Genomic DNA, 23,812 nt, shown 5'->3' on the forward strand with positions numbered 1-23,812 from the left:
TGTTTATTGTTTGTATTTACTGAGCAACAAGTGCACTGCTGTAGGGCTGTTAGCGCACACTGTAGCCTATGAGTGGTGGTATGCATGCTAAATCCACGAGCTTTAGTGTTAGCCTACACTAATTAAATCAGAAGGTAGCTCACTTAGCTTCCCAGGGTGCTATGTTCCTAGGGTTCTATGTTCCCAGGGTCCTATGTTCCTAGGGTTCTATGTTCCCAGGGTTCTATGTTCCCAGGGTTCTATGTTCCCAGGGTTCTATGTTCCTAGGGTCCTATGTTCCCAAGGTCCCCAAGGTCCTATGTTCCCAGGGTCACATGTTCCCAGGGTCCTATGTTCCTAGGGTTCTATCTTCCCAGTGTCCTATGTTCACCAGACCTATGTTCCCCAGCTGTATGTTCCTAGGGTTCTATGTTCCCAGGGTTCTATGTTCCTAGGGTTCTATGTTCCCAAGGTCCTATGTTCCCAAGGCCCTATGTTCCCAAGGTCCTATGTTCCTAGGGTTCTATGTTCCTAGGGTCCTATGTTCCTAGGGTCCTATGTTCCTAGGGTTCTATGTTCCCAGGGTCATATGAACCCCAGCACCACCACGAGGGAACCCTCAAAAAGATGTTCCCCAGCTGTGTTCCCCTTAATAGAACACTGTATTTGTCCCGCAGCACACTCTAACACACATGCTATGGGCAACAAGTGAGAACACACACACATTTACAGACACCAATGAAATTATTCTGTGCACTTAACCTCACCCCATTATCCTCGCTGCAAGGGCAGCTGGGAGCAGCCGGCAGACATAATAAAGCCTGCAGCAGCCATCATTAATAGGCAAACCGCAATCCGGGTCACGACCCAGACATCATCCTATCTGGACCCAGACCTCCAACCGATAAATTATTTAGAATTATTACATTTTGACGGAGCGTTGCTATTTTAACCGGCACAGCTGACGGGCACTGTTTCAGTAAACCAGGTTGTTTACAGACTAGTGAATGCATTGTAATTAATCTCAGGTGATGCTAGCCAATCAGATCTGTGCCGAGTGAGCTCACGTGTGGACGAGGAAGTAGTTTCACATGCCGAGCTCTAAGAAGAGAAAAGTAGACGGTGAAAACAAAGATGTTACTCAGGAATGGACAGACTCTTAGGTTCATTGTTCCCACGGGCAGTAGGCCGATGTTCCAAGACCACAGCGATTATTAAAAGCCACAATGTGAAGCATCACTTCTAGCAAGCACAAGCTGGAGCAAGTTACCCACTCACATCCGAACCACAGAAAATAAACCATCTACAGTAACACAGCCTTGTAAGTGACCATAAACAATATTCACTTTGAGTACCTTTCTTTTCATAGGCAAGGCAATGCAGGCAAGGCAAGTTTATGTGTAGAGCACATTTCAGCAACAAGGCAATTCAAAGTGCTTTACGTGAGACATTAAAAGCCTCAAGACAAAGTGTAAGAAACACATAAAAGGTCATATAAAATGAATTGAAAAAAATAAATAATAATAAACAAAAAGGACATTTAAAACAATAGCAGGATTGCGTACGTTTCCTTTTGGGGAGGGACTTTTATTTTGACGACACTTTTCTTTTTGTCTGTCTCGCGCAATTTCAGGTGTGTGGTAGTTGGCCTAGCTGAGACCAGCGTCATATAGAGAGAGAGCTTTTCCACGAGCTGGAGGGGAGGATGGTGTTGAAGCACTGGAGAAGTCAGAGAACATGACTCTCACTGAGCTTCCTGGCTCCTCAGGTGTGAGTGGGCTCGGTGGAGCAGGTAGATGATTAGCTTGTGCTCGCTTGCTTACCTTTGAGCATACAGCCTTGTGCGTGTTGACTTTGCTCACATTCAGCTGTAATCCACTTTCAACATGTTTCTAGGTGTGTTTTAAGCTTTGGAAAATTGATCAGGCGAGCTCCCTGTAGTCTTTATGGATGTCTCCCATCAGCATTGCACAATCCCCAAGCACATCTAAGAACCGTTTCCTTCAAACGGCTAATGTGAACACAAAACGCTAGACAAGCGTTGCTTGTTGGACATCATGGCGTCACTATCGCTAGGGGCGCGGCCTCAAGAAATCAGGCAACCATGTTGGTTATTATTCTCTGCATGATTGACAGGTCGGAAAGGTCCATTCCACTTCCAGAGGGAAAGACCAACAGAGCAGATATAAATCAATATTAAAGAAGAAAACATAGACTAAGTAACTACTCTCTCTTGCTCACTGGAAAAATAAGGTTGTGGAGGTTAAATAATGTGTTCTCTCTCTCACTCCTCTCCCTCTCTCTCTCCTTCTCTCTCTCACTCCTCTCCCTCTCTCTCTCCTTCTCTCTCGCTTTGCCCGTTTCGTTAGTCATCACTTAAGAACAGGAGGCCGATGGAGACGGAGGAGAGAAGCTAACAGATGACTCATAACAGCGCTACTGCGCCTCGTCAACCGATCTGTAAACCCTGCTGTCAGCCGTCGTGCGTCAGGGTTTCAAGGAGTGCTCCGAGCCCCCCCCCCCCCCCCGCCCCCCTCCCTTCCTCAGTGCAAACTGGAACTAAACGTTCTGAATCTCAAAGCGGCCATTTTGAATCTTCGGAGGCCCCAGGGCCCTTCTTCGATTAAACCACAGTCAAACACGGGTCTTGTAGGGCCAGGTAGCAATGAAGCAAAGGTCGTCCCAATTCCCTGGCCTGTCTCCCCTCTGATCTAAGCAGCTTGTTTGATTTGAGGTATCGTTTTACGTGCGTGTCCAAACCCCCCCCCCCCCCTCCCCCCCTCGCCCTCCTCACCAACGTCTGCTCATCCCCTCCGGGGGTTGAAGGTCACTCACACGGTGAGGTACTTGCACATTGCCGTCGGCAAGCACACACAACACACGGGAGCATACGGTTGATGGCACACACACACACACACACACACACACACCTTCCATTCTTGCAGGTCCTCCTTTGTAAGGTTCAATCAGTGCAGGTCACAGAGCCCCAGAAGGAGACAGAAGCAGACAGTGGGCGAGTCGTCCCTGAGGGCGCGTGTCCGCCAGCTAGCGGCGCCGTAGCTACGTAGCTAAACAACGCCGAAGCTCACAGCTGCTCAGATGTTTTAGGCAGCTCATGTGTGTCATGTTTTTGCAGACTGGAGTATAAACTAGTTAACCTTGGTCTGGGACATGAACGTGTTCACCTCAGCTGTTAGGGAATGAGAGAACAGGAGATTTCTGTCAGCTAACTGCACCGAACACAAAAGACCAGTTAAAACGAATTTGTGTTTCAGTCGATTCATATTCATTCATTTTACAAATATGGGGCCTGATATATAATATATGTCCTCATGACAACTGTACAGTATTGTCTTTATACATTATCAAGCATATTTACATATATCTCTAGTGTGTATCTCTAGTGTGTCCTCATGACAAGACGGTTGCAGATTATCTGTGACCTTGACCTTCATGACTAAAGAATGGATTTACTCTGATAGAGAGAAAGAGAGAGAGAGAGAGAGAGAGAGAGAAAGAGAGCGAGGGATGGAGAGAGAGAGCGGGACGGAGAGAGAGAGAGAGAGGGAGAAAGAGAGCGAGGGATGGAGAGAGAGAGAGAGAGAGAGGGATGGAGAGAGAAAGAGGGACGGAGAGAGAGAGAGGGATGGAGAGAGAGAGAGGGATGGAGAGAGAGAGAGAGGGAGAAAGAGAGCGAGGGATGGAGAGAGAGAGAGGGATGGAGAGAGAGAGGAAGAAAGAGGATAGCGAGTCAGAGGGAGAAAGAGAGAGAGGGATGGAGAGAGAGAGGGAGAAAGAGAGACAGAGAGAGAGAGGGATGAAGAGAGAGGGAGAGGGATGGAGAGAGAGAGGGAGAAAGAGGAGAGCGAGTCAGAGGGAGAAAGAGAGAAAGTCAAATCCATTGTTCAGTAGAGGAGAACTGTTCGGTGGAGCCGCGCGGAATTGAAGAGTGTGAGGGAGAAGCAAAGTGCTTGGTCAGCTGGAAAACGACTCGGTCCTCGTTCTGCTATCACACACATTTATTTACAAGATGGAGCACCTGTCTGCCATTTAACATTCAAATCAAGATGTACATCGTGTCCGTGGGACTGAGCGAATCGAAGGAGAATAGTCCTTCACTAGCTCATCTGTTGAGGCAGATGTGGTGGAGTTGTGTCTGCATGCATGGCCTCAAGGCAACACAGTCAGACATGCAGGGACATATTTGAGAGGAGCACAGACGCTGTGCTGCTTCACCGAGGCCATTTTCGGGGTTAATATCCTAACAGGAGGAAGTGCCTTCAGGAGGGTGACGGCTGCTCATTATTATCAGGCTGTAATATTGGGCCATGGCTCAGCTCCATTCCCGCTGTTATCCACCCTTGAGTTTGGGAAATGTGCATGTGTTATCATAGCAGGCGTTATTATGAAGGCACTAGCCGTGCCAAATAGCATCGGTTGGCGTTTACTGTACTGTTCTCATTCATTAAGCCACATTCAGTATTCCCGGCAACGGAAGCCAAACAAAGAAGATGATAGGAGTTTAGTTAGTCTACTCTCCAAAGGAGGAGAAGAATGCTTTTCTAATTTCACAGAGACAGGCCCGTACAATTGTGAAGCGTTTACAGTGCTGCGTTAAATGGCGCTAGCTACACATTAGCATTGATATAGCTTCCGTGTTAGCTTGTTTAGCTAAAGCCTTGGCAAATATGCCTGGGGTACAAAACCAATTAACCAGCGTAATAAAGCCTCAGTAAATTAAGCTCTGAATGGCGCCGCCGCGGGGAACTGGCAGGGTGTGTGTGTGTGTCACGCCGCCTATAAAGTTATGTGCTGCTTGCTGCAGATATTGAGGAAGAATAACTGTTTTTTTTTGCATAGCTAAGGTGTTTTAAAAGTCCACCGTCTCTCTGACGAATTTATAACTGGTTTTTCTAAAGAAGGAAGAAGGGAGAGGAACGCTCGATGTCCTGGCCTCCTCACGCCGAGGGCTTTAGAGAGATTTTTTTCTTGCTTTTTTTCACTCTTTACCTCCCTCAGTCCTGTTGCTAAAAGTCCACTATTATAAAAAACTCACTTTTCCAGTGCTTGTGCACATATATTTGGGTCTCTTCTTCTTCTTCTTCATGAGGGTTAGGTGTTGTGTCCTCTCCCCCCCAGGCTCGGGGCAGAGAGACTATCCTTTTACCACCCCAAGCCTGGGTGAGGGGCTATCCTTTTACCACCCCGAGCCTGGGTGAGGGGCTATCCTTTTACCACCCCAAGCCTGGGTGAGGGGCTATCCTTTTACCACCCCGAGCCTGGGTGAGGGGTCACCCGGGCTATATATCCGGCACACCTCCAGGAGCCATGTCACCGTTTCGTCATCCAAAACCGTCAGGCCATACATTCCATTGGGGGTCCGGTATATCAGACAGTCCTGGATGACGTGGTCTGCGGTTTGTTCCTCGGCGCCACACTCGCACTTTGTGTCTCTGATGGGCTTACTAACACACACTGAAATAAGAAAGCCCAGACAGTTTTTTGTGGGCAGTCAAACTCATAAGACGTGATTCAACAAGACATTCAGATTTGCTCCGTTTATGAGGTTAGAGCAGGACTATAATTATCCCGCTCCCTCATCTGAAAAAAGAGTTGAAAACAAACTAGCCGTTCAGAAACTGCATTTGCTTTGTTTGAATTTCTGGCCTGTGATCTGAATCACATACTTCTATACTACATACTAGTATGCCAAAAATGTATGTACTCAAGTATGTCCCAATAAATAGTATGCCACATTCAGTATGGCAAAAATACCAGTATGTCCTACTACATCCGGTCGTATTTTGCAGTATGCAAGCCAGCAGACTTTTCTGGATATTCTGACCCACAATCCTGTGCTCAGCGGAAATGATGTCACATGTGCGAGTCACGTCGTGACAGACGGGTGTTCTGATGAATCCCAGCTGTGGACGAACGTCACCTCATGGACAGCGACGGATGAGGTCAAATGTCAAGGCGTGATGCTATGACAAGGTAGTGTGTCCCAACTGGATGCATACTGCATGCTAAGTACTACGTTCTAGGGGTGTCTGTAGTAGGTACTGACAGTAAAAAGCCACGTTCCCAGATAGCAAGCGGATCTGGGCCATATACAGGCCAGATCTGGCCCTTGTGGCTTAGTTCCGGCCCATATTTGGCCCAGAATCATTACACATCCGCTTGCTATCTGGGTTGTAAGCTCTCGCTTTAGTTGACGGGCTGTTTCCCAAAACCTCCTTAGATAAGGTATACCTTACTTCAGGTGGTCTGCAAGCTGTCCCTTAGCGATGCACTCCGTTCATCCTGTCATAGTTTTAGCCCGATTAGGGCAAACTACTTTTCAAAAGGAGTTGCAATACAGCGCACATCTATCTTACCTTACGTGCGCAAATTACATCATTAGTCTACAATCAACTTTATGAAAATTAATCATGAAATCAATGGGCCTCATTCACCAATATCTTCCGAAGTTCTGTTCTTTAATTTCTTCCTAAGAACGTTTCTAAAGAAAGCTCCTGTCTGACTCGTGTGTTTGTGAATTGCTGGATGAGTTTGCACCTGCCTTCTCATAATGATGAATCTCATGGTTTCGCAAATTGAATGTGTGTGGATCCTATTTATTCTTCTTGTGATGGTAGCCAAATAAAATAAAGGGAATAGGCTAGCTGTAATATCAATCCAATCAGTGAAGGGTAGCTGTTATATCAATCCAATCAGTGAACCACATTCTATGTAATGGAGCAATTTGATGACTTTTCTGGCTGTCTGTACTCCACCAATAAGTATTGTAGGAAACCAACAGATATGAGGTGAATTGATTAATCTAAAGAGGCCTGCTAGATCCAGGTGCACTCAGGTTTAATTAAGGTCCCCTTCTATTTAGTGTGTCACAGCCAACTCGTGCTTCAGGTAGACGTCATGGCTGCATTGTGTATGTGTATGTACAGACTTTGTTGTCTTGTCATGACTGTCATGTACTGTGTAACTGTGTTGTTGGGTCTATCCGTATACTGTAATGTCCCTGTGATGTTGTGATGTTCAGTAGTGTGTACGGTTTTATGTGTTGTAATGTCATGCTGCATGTCATTATGTGTATAAGTGTACTATGTGTTGTAATGTAATTGTATGTGATTGTATGCAATGTCATGTATGTTATATGTTATGTGTACATGTGTACGTACTATATGTATGTGTGTATGTATGTTCTTTTATTTTAATTTTTGTGGACCACTGGAAGATTAGTGGTTGTCCTGCAACCACTAATGGGGATCCTAATAAAACTAAACTAAATTACAACGCATCCTTGTCTTGAACCAAAGGAACCAACAGCGTAGCCATTTTGTCCGCGTAGCCATTTTGATTTGTGTTAATCATTTCATCAGGAGCAACTTGGGTCCCCTGGATGTCCTTTAGGACAGTGACATCCTCTCCAGACACCGTCACAACTAAATCAGTCCCCCATTTAGCTTATCACCCATTCATCATCATCATCATCATTATCATCATTTCTCCTGGCCTTTCAAGACGTCCCAGACTAGACTTATATGTCCTGAGTCATGCCCTTGAAATGTATGAATTGAGACACAAGGCCTCACCTTCACTCTTAAAATAGCAGATCAGCTTTAGTGGGCATAGCATCCTTTTTGATAATTCGCTTGGGGTAAAATGATTATGACAACACGTGTTATATTAAAACGTAATTTATTTGACTTGACAGCATCGATTAATTCATTTCCAGACAGCTTTAGGCACCCGCTAAGGGACAGTCTGGGGAAACACTCGAAAAACAGCTCCTTCGCTAAGGGTTACCTCAGAAACAGTTATACAGCGCTAAGGGTTACCTCAGAAACAGCCATACAGCGCTAAGGGTTACCTCAGAAACAGCCATACAGCGCTAAGGGTTACCTCAGAAACAGTCATAGAGCGCTAAGGGTTACCTCAGAAACAGTCATAGAGCGCTAAGGGTTACCTCAGAAACAGCTCCTTCGCTAAGGGTTACCTCAGAAACAGTCATAGAGCGCTAAGGGTTACCTCAGAAACAGTCATAGAGCGCTAAGGGTTACCACAGAAACAGCCATACAGCACTAAGGGTTTCCTCAGAAACAGTCATAGAGCGCTAAGGGTTACCTCAGAAACAGTCAGACAGCGCTAAGGGTTACCTCAGAAACAGCCATACAGCGCTAAGGGTTACCTCAGAAACAGTCATACAGCACTAAGGGTTACCTCAGAAACAGTCATACAGCGCTAAGGGTTACCTCAGAAACAGTCATAGAGCGCTAAGGGTTACCTCAGAAACAGTCATATAGCGCTAAGGGTTACCTCAGAAACAGTCATACAGCGCTAAGGTATATCAAAGGGTTACCTCAGAAACAGTCATAGAGCGCTAAGGGTTACCAGAGAAACAGCCATAGAGCGCTAAGGGTTACCACAGAAACAGCCATACAGCACTAAGGGTTACCTCAGAAACAGTCATAGAGCGCTAAGGGTTACCTCAGAAACAGCCATACAGCACTAAGGGTTACCCGAGAAACAGCCATACAGCACTAAGGGTTACCTCAGAAACAGCCATACAGCACTAAGGGTTACCTCAGAAACAGTTATAGAGCGCTAATGGTTACCTCAGAAACAGCCATACAGCACTAAGGGTTACCTCAGAAACAGCCATAGAGCACTAAGAGTTACCTCAGAAACAGTCATACAGCGCTAAGGGTTACCTCAGAAACAGTCATACAGCACTAAGGTATATCAAAGGGTTACCTCAGAACCAGCCATAGAGTGCTAAGGGTTACCTCAGAAACAGTTATAGAGCGCTAATGGTTACCTCAGAAACAGCCATACAGCACTAAGGGTTACCTCAGAAACAGTTATAGAGCGCTAATGGTTACCTCAGAAACAGCCATACAGCACTAAGGTATATCAAAGGGTTACCTCAGAAACAGTCATAGAGCGCTAAGGTATATCAAAACTAAGGGTTACCTCAGAAACAGCCATAGAGCGCTAAGGTATATCAAAACTCCAACCAGACTTGAACAAAGGGGTATAGAGACGTCATAGAATGATTCATTTGAGTGGTATTTTCAGCAAAAAAATAAAAAGAAAGGACATGTTCTGGGCACCCCAGAAACCTATATTAACTCTTGAAAAGGAGTATAATAGGGGACCTTTAATGTCGTCTGGAGAGAGAGAGAGAGAGAGAGAGAGAGAGAGAGAAAGAGAGAGAGAGAGAGAGAGAGAGAGAGAAAGAGAAAGAGAATAAGGAGGAGATACAAAAAAGACTACACTACACTACAGGGAGAGGGGGAGGGAGTGTCTCTAAAATCCCAAATGTCACTATAACTCTAACTTTGCTGTGTTTCATTCTGCTTGAGCTCATTAAGTAGGGAGGGGGACTAATTATATTAATTTACCTGAACTGACCTCGGACCCATAGCCAGTCTGGGAGGGACAAGTGATTTATGGACCATAGAAGAGAGGGTGGATGGGACAGGCCCACTGGGGGGGGGGGTAGAAGAGAGGGTGGGTAGGACAGGCCCACTGGGGGGGGGGGGTAGAAGAGAGGGTGGGTGGGACAGGCCCACTGGGGGGGGGGGGTAGAAGAGAGGGTGGGTAGGACAGGCTGGGGGGGGGGGACATATCGTGGAGCGTAGGAAGAGAGGAGGAGATGGGATCAGGAGAGGAGTGTAGGAGAGGAGGAGAGGAGATGAGATCAGGAGAGGAGGAGAGATCAGGAGAGGAGGAGATGAGATCAGGAGAGGAGTGGAGGAGAGATCAGGAGAGGAGGAGAGATCAGGAGAGGAGGAGAGATCAGGAGAGGAGATGAGATCAGGAGAGGAGATGAGATCAGGAGAGGAGGAGAGATCAGGAGAGGAGGAGAGATCAGGAGAGGAGGAGAGGAGATCAGGAGAGGAGGAGAGATCAGGAGAGGAGGAGAGGAGATCAGGAGTGGAGGAGAGGAGGAGTGGAGGAGAGGAGGAGAGGAGGAGAGGAGAGGAGGAGAGGAGGAGTGGAGGAGAGATCAGGAGAGGAGGAGAGGGATGTATGTCTCCGTGCTGAAGCTCTTGTAGTTCATGTGGTCAGAGTTACTAGGAGATGCAGGCAGAGGGGTGAGACCAGCAGAGAGAGAGAGGGAGAGAGAGAGGGAAAGGGAGGGAGAGAGGGAGAGAGAGAGAATGAAGGGGTAGAAGTAGAAAGAGATACTGTACAACATACAGCAGATACAGCAGAAAAAGGAAGACAGATATAAGGTGAGGTGAGATGGGGAGTACGAGGGATATTTATACAGTATATATATATATATATATATATATATATATATATATATATATATATACATCAGTGGCGGCTGGTGACTCAAAAAACTGAGGAGGACAGGAGGAAGAGAGGCGAACCGCCCATGGGCGCCGGGGGGCACTTTCCCTCAGTCAGTTATTATTTGAAATATCAGCTTTAATGTTTATATTACAAAACAACAATAAAACATTGTAAGCAATAGTTGTTGTAATGGATTGTACTCTTCTCTAAAGAGAGAAAATAATTAAATAAATAATAAAATTGACTATATATATATATATATATATAGAGAGAGAGAGAGAGAGAGAGAGAGAGAGAGAGAGAGAGAGAGAGAGAGAGAGAGAGAGTCAGGTAGAGTCAGGTAGGGTCAGCGAGTCAGGTAGGGTCAGCGAGGCAGGTAATTAATGCAGCTGTTGCCGTGAGCTCAGTCACTTCAGCGGAGTCCTGCTGGCTCATTCATTAGTAGCTGCAGAGCCTTTTCATACTCGGAGCACCAGACGTCAGACGGAGAAAACAGCACTTTGGAAACGCAGCAGGAGGCAGGGAATGCAAACGGACCGCAGAGGGACCAAGCAAACCTTCGGTTTGTATGTTGACGATCTTAGCCAAGACTGCATTGTGAGGAGTTCCCTTTTACAAAAGACACACTCAAGTCCTGACCCTCTCTCTCTCTCTCTCTTTCTCTCTCTCTCTCTCTCTCTCTCTCTCTTTCTTTCTCTCTCTCTCTATCTCCCTCTGTCAATAACACTGAAAACACGAAAAACAGTCATGCTATGGGCAAATATGAGCAATACACGGTACAAGTTGTATCGTAGGACAGTGTACGAATGGTTATAGCAGAAGATTAACTAGTTATATGTGGTCATTGTCACGTGGACTGTTCGAAGCACGGCCCTAATGACAACCCTCACTCAGTTAAGCTTTCTGTTTTCAGTTTTTCCATTTCCATGGAGACAGAAATCAAATCTCTACAGGCGAATGAAACGTCATGCTCGGAAGCTACTGTACAGTATATATGTATCACATGACACTGAGCCCTTTGCTTTAGGTGCAAACGACATTTCACATATTGCAGGAACGGCATAACATTTGTCCGCGTTGCCACAACACAAGCCGAACACCGTCTGGTTCGCATCACCTCTTTGCCGAATAATTGAGGAGAGACACGCACTAGCGGAGTGCCCATTGAAAATGGGCCTGTTGAGAATCCAATTTGCTCGGCTTCCGGTATCACTGCTTGCAGCTCTTCCCAAAAACCGCTCACCCGAACAACTTTGCACTCGACACCGATCTTCCACCTGCCAACTCAACCGACTTCATACAGTGTCTGGTTCTCGAGGAAATCGAAATACAGACAGACATTCCATCTGTTGTATTATAATGATCATTTACAGAAGCGATTATCTGACTTGAATGCAGGTGGGTTTAGCTGTAAAGGGACGTGCGTAGGAGGTCATTACGACTAATGACTAGTGTCACGCTGCTCATAAACACCCATGATGCACTGCGGGCGGTCGTTGCACTTGGTTTAACTCTGTAAATTGTTTTGGCTTAGTGACTTTGGGGTTCCGCTAATTACAAGCGAGAAATGTCAGACATAGTGGCGGTGTTGTTACTTGTTTTCCCGCCTTTGGGCCTCGTTCACCGTAATCTTACTACGTTCCGTTCCTTAACTTCTTCCTACGTTCCGTTCCTTAACTTCTTCCTACGTTCCCTTCCTTAACTTCTTCCTACGTTCCGTTCCTTAACTTCTTCCTACGTTCCGTTCCTTAACTTCTTCCTACGTTCCGTTCCTTAACTTCTTCCTACGTTCCGTTCCTTAACTTCTTCCTACGTTCCCTTCCTTAACTTCTTCCTACGTTCCGTTCCTTAACTTCTTCCTACGTTCCGTTCCTTAACTCCGTTCCTTAACGTTTCTAAAGAAAGCTCTCGTCTGATTAACAACGTGTTCAAACCGCTGGATGAGTTCTCACCTGTCTTCTCTTAATGGTGAATCCCATGGTTTCTCAAGTTGAATGAGCGTGGCCGCTCACCTGAATTAGCATAGGTTAACTCCCCTCCAGCCCCATATAAGGACATGCAACTACAGGGTCGTACGCAGATGTCACTTCTCTGAATGAATACCGGTCATCTGCGCCCTTGACTCGACAACTTTTCGATAGCATAATGGTTCAGGTGGGGTTGTGTCAGGTGCGTTGGCAAGTCAGAGGACTGCAGGTCAAATCCAGTGTGGGCAATCAAGATCAGATTTTTATTTAGCCAAGTAGGCCTCGTCTCATCGTCTAGTATGATCGTCTTTCGCACGAATATGTTTGTAGCCTACTTAAGACTGCTTTTCTGTGTTCGTAGATTCTGTTCTTAGTTCCCCCACGTGAGAACATTGGTGAATGCCAGAATCGTCTTGGAAACGGCGTAAGTGGAGTTTTAGAATGTATGCTTCCTAAGACATTCTCAGCCTCGTTCGCGAAAGAAGCCCGATGTTTTCAAAAGACATCTGGATCCTTGTCAAGTTTGCAGACCGTTGAGGGATTCATACTTGTGCACTTCCGTCCAAACTTAGGCTTCATGTCCGTGTATTTCCATTAGAATATCTGCAAACCGAAATTAATGTTTACACTCCTCACCAGGGGCGGGGATCCTGGGGTTCAGGGCGGACCCCCCCAATATTTGAGATCATTAAAATTGTCCCCCCCCAATATTTAGATTGGGTTAGTGGCATTCAAATGACCATACAGCTGCGTAGGAAGATGTCCCCCCCAAAAAAAACTCTTGCAAAATTTCATTGTAAATCTCCCCCCCAAAGTTGGATACAGATCCCCGCCACTGCATCTCACAAACGTGTCATCGGTGGGAAGGTGACATGTTTTACTGTCCCTTTATCATAAGAGCACTTGAACACATAGATAGAATATAGAATATATATAGAATACTATAGCACTCAGTAGGAACATCACACACTAATCAGGGTGGGAGCACTGACCAATCTGAACCCATCAGGCAGTAATGAGGTCTAACGCTAACATTTTAATAGCATACATCAATATTTATAGATTATTAAACACTGATCGTTCTGCATACCGTCGAGGGGGGGGCAAAGAGAGATAGAAGAAATTGAATTCCAGGTTTGCCGAGGTGTAACGTATGTGTTCGTACGCGCGTGGGAGTGTGTGTGTCCGAATCTGCGTGCGTGTGTGTGTGTGTGCGTACGTGCACAAGTATATAGTGTCTTCTTCTAATGGTTGACTGGGGCATGTAGCCCTCACACACCCCGACTCATCTCTATGCGCTGTGGGCCTCCACAGTCTGTCTGCAATGATTTATACCTATGAGAGAGAGTGTGTGTGCGTGTGTGACAACGTGTGTGTGTATGTCTGGAGGTGTGTAGCGCTACTGGGTCCTAGTGCCCCCAAGTGTAGAGGAAGTTTGTGAAAGAGGAAGGATGTGCTCCAGACCTCTATTTTACTCACGGAGCCGGGGATAACTTGTTTATGTGCCAACTTTTTACACCGCCAGCCATTGCTGTGTGTGTGTGTGTGTGTGTGTGTGTGTGTGTGTGTTTGTTTGTTTGTTTGCAGCAAGAGAAAGAGAGCGAGAGAAAGTGGACTCGTCTAACTCCCGCCTTCCTCTCCTCCTCCATCCTGTTTCGCCGTCGTACACAACGGAATCTCCGACTCCCGCCCCCGACGGCGTCCGACGCCACCGGAACGCGTTCTTTCAGACGCCTCTCTCACCTCGTCCTCCCAGCCTGCCTCACGCGTGTTCCTGCTTGTACGCAAACAGGCACAATTCACAAAATGAATGGTAAATGGTAAATGGACTGAACTTATATAGCACTTTTCCACCTTAGCGGCACTCAAAGCGCTTTACAATGGCCTCTCATTCACCCACACATTCACACACCAATGGCGGTAGCTGCCATGCAAGGTGCTAATCTGCTCATTGGGAGCAATTTTGGGGTTAGGTGTCTTGCTCAAGGACACTTCGACATGTGGACAGTCGGAGCTGGGATTCGAACCGCTGACCCTTCGATCATTGAGCGACCCGCTCTACCAACTGAGCTACAGCCGCCCCTAATGGGGCTCAAAGGAGCTAATTGAACTGAAATAGCTAGGATATGGTTTTTCTCTGTATGCATATTGTCTATCAATACTCTTAGTACAGGAACTGGCCCCTGGGTGATACTGGGTTTTTGCTTCCCTCTGGAATATGTAGGGGTGGGACCTATGCCTGCAGCAGTCACAGTATGTAGCTTTGAGGCGCTTGAAGCCTTTGGCTATGCTCATTCAGCCAATGCTATCGCCTTATACAGGTTCCAGGGCGCAACCGAGGCCAATTTCAGTGACTTGCAATACTGTAGATACTCATCATAAGACCGGCTTATGTTTATAGACGGGGGGATTGGGCGGGCTCAGCCCCGGTGGCGAGTCAGCGGCGAGATTAGAGGCTGGCGTCCGAGCTTCTTTCTGCGGCGCAATAACACCGCGGCGCTCCAGGTCTGTGGCGTTATTGCTGCCGGCTGAGTGACAGTGATCGGGATTCACACAATCTTAGTTTCTGTCCTGGAATGACATGTGCCCGCCTTACCTCCCGGAGGCCCCCGGAACTAAATATTCAGTCATTATTCTCGACTCACTGCTGACTCTTCTAGGAAGCAGCTGAAAATGTAAAAGTGCCAAAACTGTCAGACGGGATTCCGGTCGTCTGCTTATATCACATTTCGGGATTGGATGACTTTTCGGCCGGCGCCGCTCAAAGTGAACCCCCCCCCCCCTCCCAGACACACACCCGCCCTCTTTAGGAAAACAAATCCGCCCCGATTTGCCACCCTGACTCCACGAGAGAGAGAGGGAGAGAGAGAGAGATGGAGAGAAGGAGAGAGGGAGAGAGAGAGAGAGAGAGGGAGAGAGAGAGAGAGAGAAAGAAGAGAGAGACAGAAAGAAGAGAGAGAGAGACAGAAAGAAGAGAGAGAGAGAGAGGGAGACAGAAAGAAGAGAGAGAGAGAGAGAGAGAGACAGAAAGAAGAGAGAGAGAGAGAGAGAAAGAAAGAAAGAAGAGAGAGAGAGAGAGAGACAGAAAGAAGAGAGCGAAAGCAATTCATGGTTCGCATTGTAAATCAACGGGACACGAACCGATGGGTTGGTGGTGCTGTAGGGAAAAGAAGATGGCCGACAATCGCAATTATGAGTGTGTATAATCAGTATAATGCATAACTACACCCCAGCCCTATAGGGCCAGGTGGGGAGCTAGCGCCATCTATGGGCTTCCCTGCTCATTGATTGCCTTAGGCTGACATGCATATGCATGAGGACTGTGTCTATAGTAATTTGACTGTCAGCTAATAAGACTTAGAGAGGAGAGAGGGAGAAGAGAGAGAGAAGAGAGAGAGAGAGAGAGGAAGAGAGAGAGAGGAAGAGAGACCGACACTGATGGAGATAAGAGAGATTGAGACACAGACTCCACACGAGCAGTCAGGCAGAGAGAGAGAGGGAGGGAGAGAGAGAGAGAGAGAGAGAGGACCATGACCAAAAGCAGCCCAATTCTAGTCACACACTACCACCCCTCACACTCTCACAGAGCTGCGGTACCTGTCCCTGCCCCCCCCCCCTACCCCCCACCCCGGAATACATTACCTGCCGGAGATTTCAACACGGCGGTAGTTAACCGCTGCTACAGGGACCTGCCTCCACACCAACACTATGACATCATTACATCTCTGGGCTGTGACATCACCACACTTGGAAAAAGGCATATGGGCGTTAAGATCCAATATGGAACTTCAGTGTGCTAATTAAAAAATAATCGCAGTGCGCAAATTGTGAGATTCTTTTACAGACCGACAAAACCTTCTTGGGCTTTTTCTGATATCATATGAAAGGTTGTGGAATGATTTTGTCAGATGATATTTTGCCCGAACTTGTGCGTTTAATTCCATTTTCAAGTATTGTGATTTAGTAGGCTGTTAGATTAGCTTCCCGTTCCTGGGAACACAAGTAGCCTACATTTTAGTTGAATTGTTACAGCACCCATGCCTGGCAATATTAGCCTACGGACATAGGCTACCTTCTTTTTAAAGTCGCACTGAAACGTATTTGCGACGCAAACAAGCTATGAGGGTGGGACATATGATTGGAGGAATTTGATTGGAACATTGACAAGTGGACGGGTTTTAAGAACTTTAGACAGATTCGATAGAAGGATAGCGTTGATTGACGGGTGGATGTTGTGAGATTATTGGCCTAAAATCTAAGGTACCTGTTGTCGTCATTGCACGTGACCTACCGTTTTCCAGGAAGTAAGAAATTATATACTTTGATAGATTACAACAAAAGTAGAATTTAGTAAAAAAATTTGGCATACATCATTGAATAGGTGAACACTATGACCAATTATGTGAACCAAAATGGGACAGAATGCTTTTTTCATTTCAGTGCGACTTTAAGGCTAATTCTCCACCTCGCGCTTCAGTTTTTCCATCTTAATATTTAGTATCTCAATATTGAGTTCTGTATAGAAACATCACATCACTGTCTGCTCCAACCTGAAACTAAACTAATAAATTACAGCCTAATAGCTTTATTAAAGCAGCCTTTTCTCACGGTTGCAGCTGAAAGAATAGGCTACAATTGCTTGACATGGCATGAAAATGGCCCAATTATAGAGATAGCCTACTTGTGTTCATGGGGATATTGATAAAACACATTCATACCATAGGTCATATTTTGTCAGTTTTCCTTCCTGCCTTTGACAGCAGCGACTGTGTTGCACCTGGATAATAGAGTTCATATTTCTATAATATAGGTCCCCTTGTGTAAAATGTGGTGGGCAGAACTTGGAGCATGGCCGTGTCCAAATAGCCATACTAAGGTTGCGATTGGTCATTTCGTGCAAATACCTCCCCTTTTACTGTTAACGTAGCTAGATTGGACCAGCTGGGTAGACTTAACGAGTTGATAGCCACCATTATGGTACCGTTTATCTGTGATTGGGTTTGTTTGGTTGACTCGAGCGAGCTAGTGAAAAGTTATCTTGGGTATGTGGAACTAGTTTCGTAGTACAGGGCTCTGGTCTTCAACCAACCCAAGTTCTCCCACACAACTACCCTTCTCCGTTCCCTACACTGGCTCCCTGTAGCAGCTCACATCCAGTTTAAAACTCTGCTACTAACCTACAGGGCAATGAAAGGAACAGCCCCCTCCTACCTCCAGGACATTGTCAAACCCTACACCCCCTCCCGACCGCTACGCTCTGCTACCTCGGGGCGTCTGGCGGTCGATCGACGCGGTCACGGCTCTTCTCTGTCCTGGCCCCGCAGTGGTGGAACGAACTGCCCACTGACGTCAGGACAGCAGAGTCCTGGCTCAAAACTCTTCAATAAGCACTACAACGAACCACCCTCTTAAGCACCTATTGTATTTTAGATTGCCATTCTTGCACTTTGCCTTCATCACTAGATTATGATCTTAGTCACTTGTTTTAGAAAGGAGATGCAAGTAGTAGTAGATTGGCTTTTTCCTACGTTAAAAGCAATTATTGTTAGTGGCTTTGGATAAAAGTGTCAGCTAAATGACATAATGTAATGTACAGTATATGTACTGTCGACCTGACCGCCAAAACCGAAGGGTCGCCTGCCTGGGGATCAACCGTCGGTGCGCCCGAGGGCTCGTCCTCCTTAGCAGGAGGAGAGGCTCGTACGATGGTGGCACCAGCCACCAGCCACCAAGAAAAGATCAGTGAAGGCTGACAGGAGTAGTCTCCGGGATCATGCCGGTTCAAAGCGTCCTTACACCAGAATTCCTCAGAATATCTGGGTTAAGATGTCATCAAGGGAAAAAGCAGTCATCTTAGAGGCAAGGTACAGAGAGGCTAGAGAGAGGGATAGGCCCTCCAAGGAAGAGTCAGAAACCCCAGGGATCCCTGCAGGCCTACAGAAAGGGTGGCTAGAAGCTGGGAGAAGGAATCTAGGGTTAGAGAGCTGGCAGAGGAGGGAGTCAGGATTAGAGAGCTGACAGACGTTGACGGGGCTAGGAAGTTGTTAGATAAGGCCCGTAAGCCTACCATTGACCTGACTAAAACGACAGTTCCCGTTGATGCGACCAAGACAGCAGCTCTTATTGACCTGACTGAAGTCCAACCGGGACCAGGCCAGCCAACCTGGGCTCCCAGACCTGCTGATCCTGCGACACCAACCTCTCCACCCCTCTCTATCGCGGCGGCTCTGGTAAAACTTGCGAGCGGCTCGCCAGATCCATTCCTGGGCTATACAGGGGAAGAAGACATGGATCAGAGTCCAGGGCAACTGGTGATTGACCTCCCCGCTGAGGAGGCCACCGGACATGCTCAAGAAGGGACAGATGAGTGTCTTAGTGCCTTGGAGGGGATGATGGCAGATCCTTTCGAATAAGTACCCTTTTGAATGCAAACCTGATCTGTCAATGCATGCTGATCATATATTGTGCTTCGCTACACGCTTACAGTACGCTTAAGTCCAGACATGCACACTCACACATACACTCAAACACCCATAAAGAACACACCTCACTCACACAGGCATTCACACACCCAAGAGAACACATACAAATACACACACACATATACATGTACTATACATTATAGGTCTGAGAAAGAAATGTTATCATGATTAGTTTTAAGTAAATGATTTGTTTGAAAGTAATGAAATGATAGGGGAAGAACAAAGCCATGGGAATCAGTTATGTTTGGTATGGCTGGTTGTGTGTTTTGTTTCACAATTTGATCCTCAGATAGGCTCGCTGTGAAAGATTGAGTTGGGGAAACGGGAGGTGGCGGTGGTGAGGAAACCGGTCGTTGCACTTCACTGGTATACTCACAATAACATCAAGCTAGAGCGTAATCTCTTGTGAGAGCGCCTTTGCTCTTTTGCAGGACAGAACGCTCTACTGGGACTAACTGGTCTGGTTGATGATGAAATGTCAACCACAAATTGCTAAAGTTGACTGTTGAATTCTGGGACTTTTAAGAGGCATGTTTCCCATGTGGGAGTGTCTCTTCTTGGGTTCATGCGGGGACTTTCCATGACGACATGCTGGGATTGAACAACAATGGCTACGTAGTGAGGGCTGGGGAATGATTCACTGTTCATGGGCATAAAAGACTGTGCGACCGTTAAGTCGGTGAGATGTCTCCTCTGCTCGAGCGTCGACCAACCCTCCAAGCAGAAGATTCGGCTGAGATTCTCCCAGCCCTCCACCAACGGCGAAAGATTACCAGCGGTTATCCTCCTCAGAGAAGACCTAATCTCCAGAGACACATTGCTCTGAAGGACCGTTGTGACTGATACCAACTTCCCCCTCGGTCCAGAGGGGCCACGCCTTGGTGAGAACTGTACGGTAGCGTGTGTGAGAGTGAGTGCCTCGGCCGGGTACTTGCTATCTCCACCTACTCCCTATTTCCTTCTCGATTATATTTACAGGCATTTACCATGTTCCATGGTTTGATCCTCGATTGGCTTTTTGATTAAGTTTATTATTATTATCATTGGATGTTTTAATCATGCGCTCATTGCCGGCTGTGTGTATTAATTACATTTTTGTAACCATTTAATCATTCATTAAAATTTCCTCTAAAGGGACTGCGGTCTATTCCTTATTTCTTGGATGTCCGGTAATGTAAATGGTTAAGCTATCCAGGCGTAACAACTCAAGCTCTTGAAGGTTGATTTTAGACCCAACGTGTTAACACTCCCTTGCACCAAAAGTATACTTGGTGCTTACCATTGGCGATTTTATAGGGGGGGCAGGGGGGGCAAGTTCTCCCCCTGATTGGACAGCCCAACTCTGCTCAGATTCTAAAAAAAAAAAAAAAACTTTATTTTTTTATTTTTACTAATTAACACAATTATTACATAATTGTGGTTTGTACCAGTTTGTGTTAGATCATCATTAATTTTAAAAGTGTATTTATTACTTAAACTAGGCTACCTTTAAAAATATATATATATTCATAATCCACTAATGGCACAACTCACACACAAAAATGAGATCTGACTGTACTGCTCAGTGCTCAACAAGCTACAACTAGCCAACCTGCTCATAATGGCAAAAAGAGCTCTAAAAACAATTTACCACTTCTTCATAAAATAAAATCTGGCAATGCTAATGAAGAAGCTACCACTCGAAATGACAGCGCAGCAGGTGCAATCGAATGCAGAAGTGCTCCAGAGGCTATCGGAGCTAGCAATAGCACTAGCAACATCACCATCGGCGAGGAAGCTAGCACCAGCAGGCAGTTGCAGTTTGATGTTGTGATGTTGGGTATGGCCTAGTGCTCGGTCATAAAGTCATATTGACATGCTCGTGGTGTCTAGATGAAGTTTGATGCGTTGTGCATATTGAATTGTCATACGGATTTCTTATTAGCATACTGTTCACAACTGGTATTCTTTGTAAATAGATGGGACGAGACGGCAGAACAGTTTTTTTTTTTCTCACGTCAAAATGTTGCCCCCCCTACTCTCAGAGGGTAAAATCGCCTATGGTGCTAACCATATTCCCAGCGAGGTAAAACTGTCTAATAAGGGGTCGAGCGGTCGTTAACCAGGGTGACCTACAAGTTGATAACTCTCTCTGGGTCACAGGGGGGTATTACAGTAGGTTTAAAGAGGGAGGGCCCTGGGAAGTAGATCGTTAGTAAGACTGGGCGAGTCGACTCGAACACCGGTTTTTAGTTCACATATTATAAGAAACCCTCTTTTAGGGGTTAAATCCCTGAGGGCTGTGGTATAGCAACGCCGTTACTGGCACCGGTGCTGTAACTCTCTATAACAGGAGGGTTCAGGGAGACAGTACAGCATATGTAACCTAATGACAGGAGAAGCAGCCGGGCCACAACACAACACTAATGGCATCACAAGGAGAGCGCACCTGCGCATGTGTGTGTGTGTGTGTGTGTGTGTGTGTGTGTGTGTGTGGAGGCAGAACAAAGCATTCCGGCAGTTTCCTTGGTGCTTGGAGAGATGACATGTGGAGAGAGCGCCATTGAAATCCTCTGGCATTTTGATGAGACCCATTCAGGGGACATGGCCTTTGCCAAACCATCAGAGGAGGTGATTAAATGTGTGCGTGCGTGTGTGTGTGTGTGCGTGTGTGTGTGACGTGAGCAAGACATCATTAGCGTTAGCGTGGGTTCTACCTGCTACACGGAGCGCGCTACTTTTCAACAGAAATGTCTCTGGGGGAGGAGCTACAGTGTGGGACAGGAGAGGAAGAGGTTAATAAATCATGTGAGAACTTCCCAACGAGAACAAGATGAAGATCTCTGATCCTCCCAACGAGAACACGATCACAGGAACGTTCTCGTTAGAACAAGATGAAGATCTCTGATAGGGCGTTTTCTCGCGGGTCATAGCCCGTGCGGACGGACTGCCTTTCATTGCAATAAGTCGTGACGTGAATCAAAACACCAGAAAACAAGCGATGTCAGGCTCCGCTGGACCTAGCGCTGCGCAGGAGGACCAGGGTGATCGTCAACACTCTCCCCTCACCTCTGGTTCTCACATACTGGGTCGTTTTCCAATCACGTCTGTCAAGTAAACGATGAAGTCGTCGTCGAACGACAGGTCATCAATTGATCAAGAGAGGATGTGGAGATGTATGCACACACACACACACACACACACACACACACCACACACACACACACACACACTCAAACTCTAAACCTTCCCACTCGGCGTTTAGTTCACAATGACATGTCCGAGATCTTTTGAGGTCCAACCTTTGCAGCCTAACATGCATTGTGAGCAGAGAGCTCAGACAGAGGCGTGTTATAAACAGGAAACGGCTTCTCTGTCACTTCCTGTGCTCGTCATCCTCTCCGGGCCTCACGCTGAGGGCCACGCGCCGGCCGTTTCCTGTTCCCGTCCGAGCCCAAGTGACTCCGAATGACTCGCCGAGGGAGGTCGAAAAGTCCAAAAAGGCCCTGCCTGTCGAAACACGTGACTGGGACGTGCGCACGCCTGCGGGCGCCGCACGCCGCCGCCGTGAACGACTGAAATCACGCCCGTGACAAAGAGACAGACGATCAGCGGGCGACACAGAAAGAGGGACCGCAATGAGACATCATTACCCCATAATGACGACCCTACCGAAGTTAAGAGTGGCCATGGACAAAGGGCGAAGCCAAAGTCATTTCTACTGCATTGTGAAATGGTGATTTCTATTCTATTACAACAACAGAGAGACGAAGCGTCTCGACAGCCCGGCGTGATGATGATGTTCCAGCCGTGTGATGTGAGACAGGCCAAATGTGAGACAGGCCAAGTGTGAGACAGGCCAAATGAAGACAGAGATGTGTGATGTGAGACAGGAGATGTGTGATGTGAGACAGGCCAAATGAAGACAGAGATGTGTGATGTGAGACAGGCCAAATGAAGACGGAGATGGTGTTTTTTCGCGAAGGGCAAACTAATCATCGGGCTGTCGGCGCTCTCGGAGGTCGGCGCGCTCCGGTAACACGGTTCCGGTTCCATTATCTCGCTCCGCTGTTGTTCCTCCTGGGGGAGGAGGGGGGGGGGGTAACAAAAACAAGGCCCCGCTCCTCAAAATGTGGCTTCATTACATGTGAACAGACTGTCAACAGGTGCACGCCTCTCTCTCTGTCTCCTCTCTCTCTGCCTCTCTCCCTCTTTCTCTCTCTCTGTCTCCTCTCTCTCTGCCTCTCTCTCTCTCTGCCTCTCTCCCTCTTTCTCTCTCTCCCCCCCTCTCTCTCTGTCTCCCTCTCTCTCTGCCTCTCTCCCTCTTTCTCTCTCCCCCCCCCTCTCTCTCTGTCTCCCTCTCTCTCTGCCTCTCTCCCTCTTTCTCTCTCCCCCCCCCCTCTCTCTGTCTCCCTCTCTCTCTGCCTCTCTCCCTCTTTCTCTCTCTCCCCCCCCTTTCTCTCTGTCTCCCTCTCTCTCTGCCTCTCTCCCTCTTTCTCTCCCCCCCCTCTCTCTCTGTCTCCCTCTCTCTCTGCCTCTCTCCCTCTTTCTCTCTCCCCCCCCCCCCCTCTCTCTCTGTCTCCCTCTCTCTCTGCCCCTCTCCCTCTTTCTCCCCCCCCTTCTCTCTCTCTGTCTTCCTCTCTCTCTGCCTCTCTCCCTCTTTATCTCTCTCCCCCCCCCTCTCTCTCTGTCTCCCTCTCTCTCTGCCTCTCTCCCTCTTTCTCTCTCCCCCCCCCCCTCTCTCCCCCCCCCCCACCCTCTCTCTCTGCCCCTCTCCCTCTTTCTCCCCCCCCTCTCTCTCTCTGTCTTCCTCTGCCTCTCTCCCTCTTTCTCTCTCTCCCCCCGCTCTCTCTCTGTCTCCCTTTCTCTCTGCCTCTCTCCCTCTTTCTCTCTCCCCCCCCCCTCTCTCTCAATTCAATTTCAATTAACATTTTCAATTAAATATGCTTTATTGGCATGAATGTCAGATGAACAGTATTGGCAAAATTTCAAGAAAAATACAATTAAATAACGACACGAGAAAACAATTCAGTAAACAAATAAATAGGTCAATAAAGAGACGATTAACAAAAATGATACAAAATCAAATGTATC

This window comes from Borostomias antarcticus (assembly GCF_949987555.1).
Source record: "Borostomias antarcticus genome assembly, chromosome: 7".
NCBI lineage: Eukaryota > Metazoa > Chordata > Actinopteri > Stomiiformes > Stomiidae > Borostomias > Borostomias antarcticus.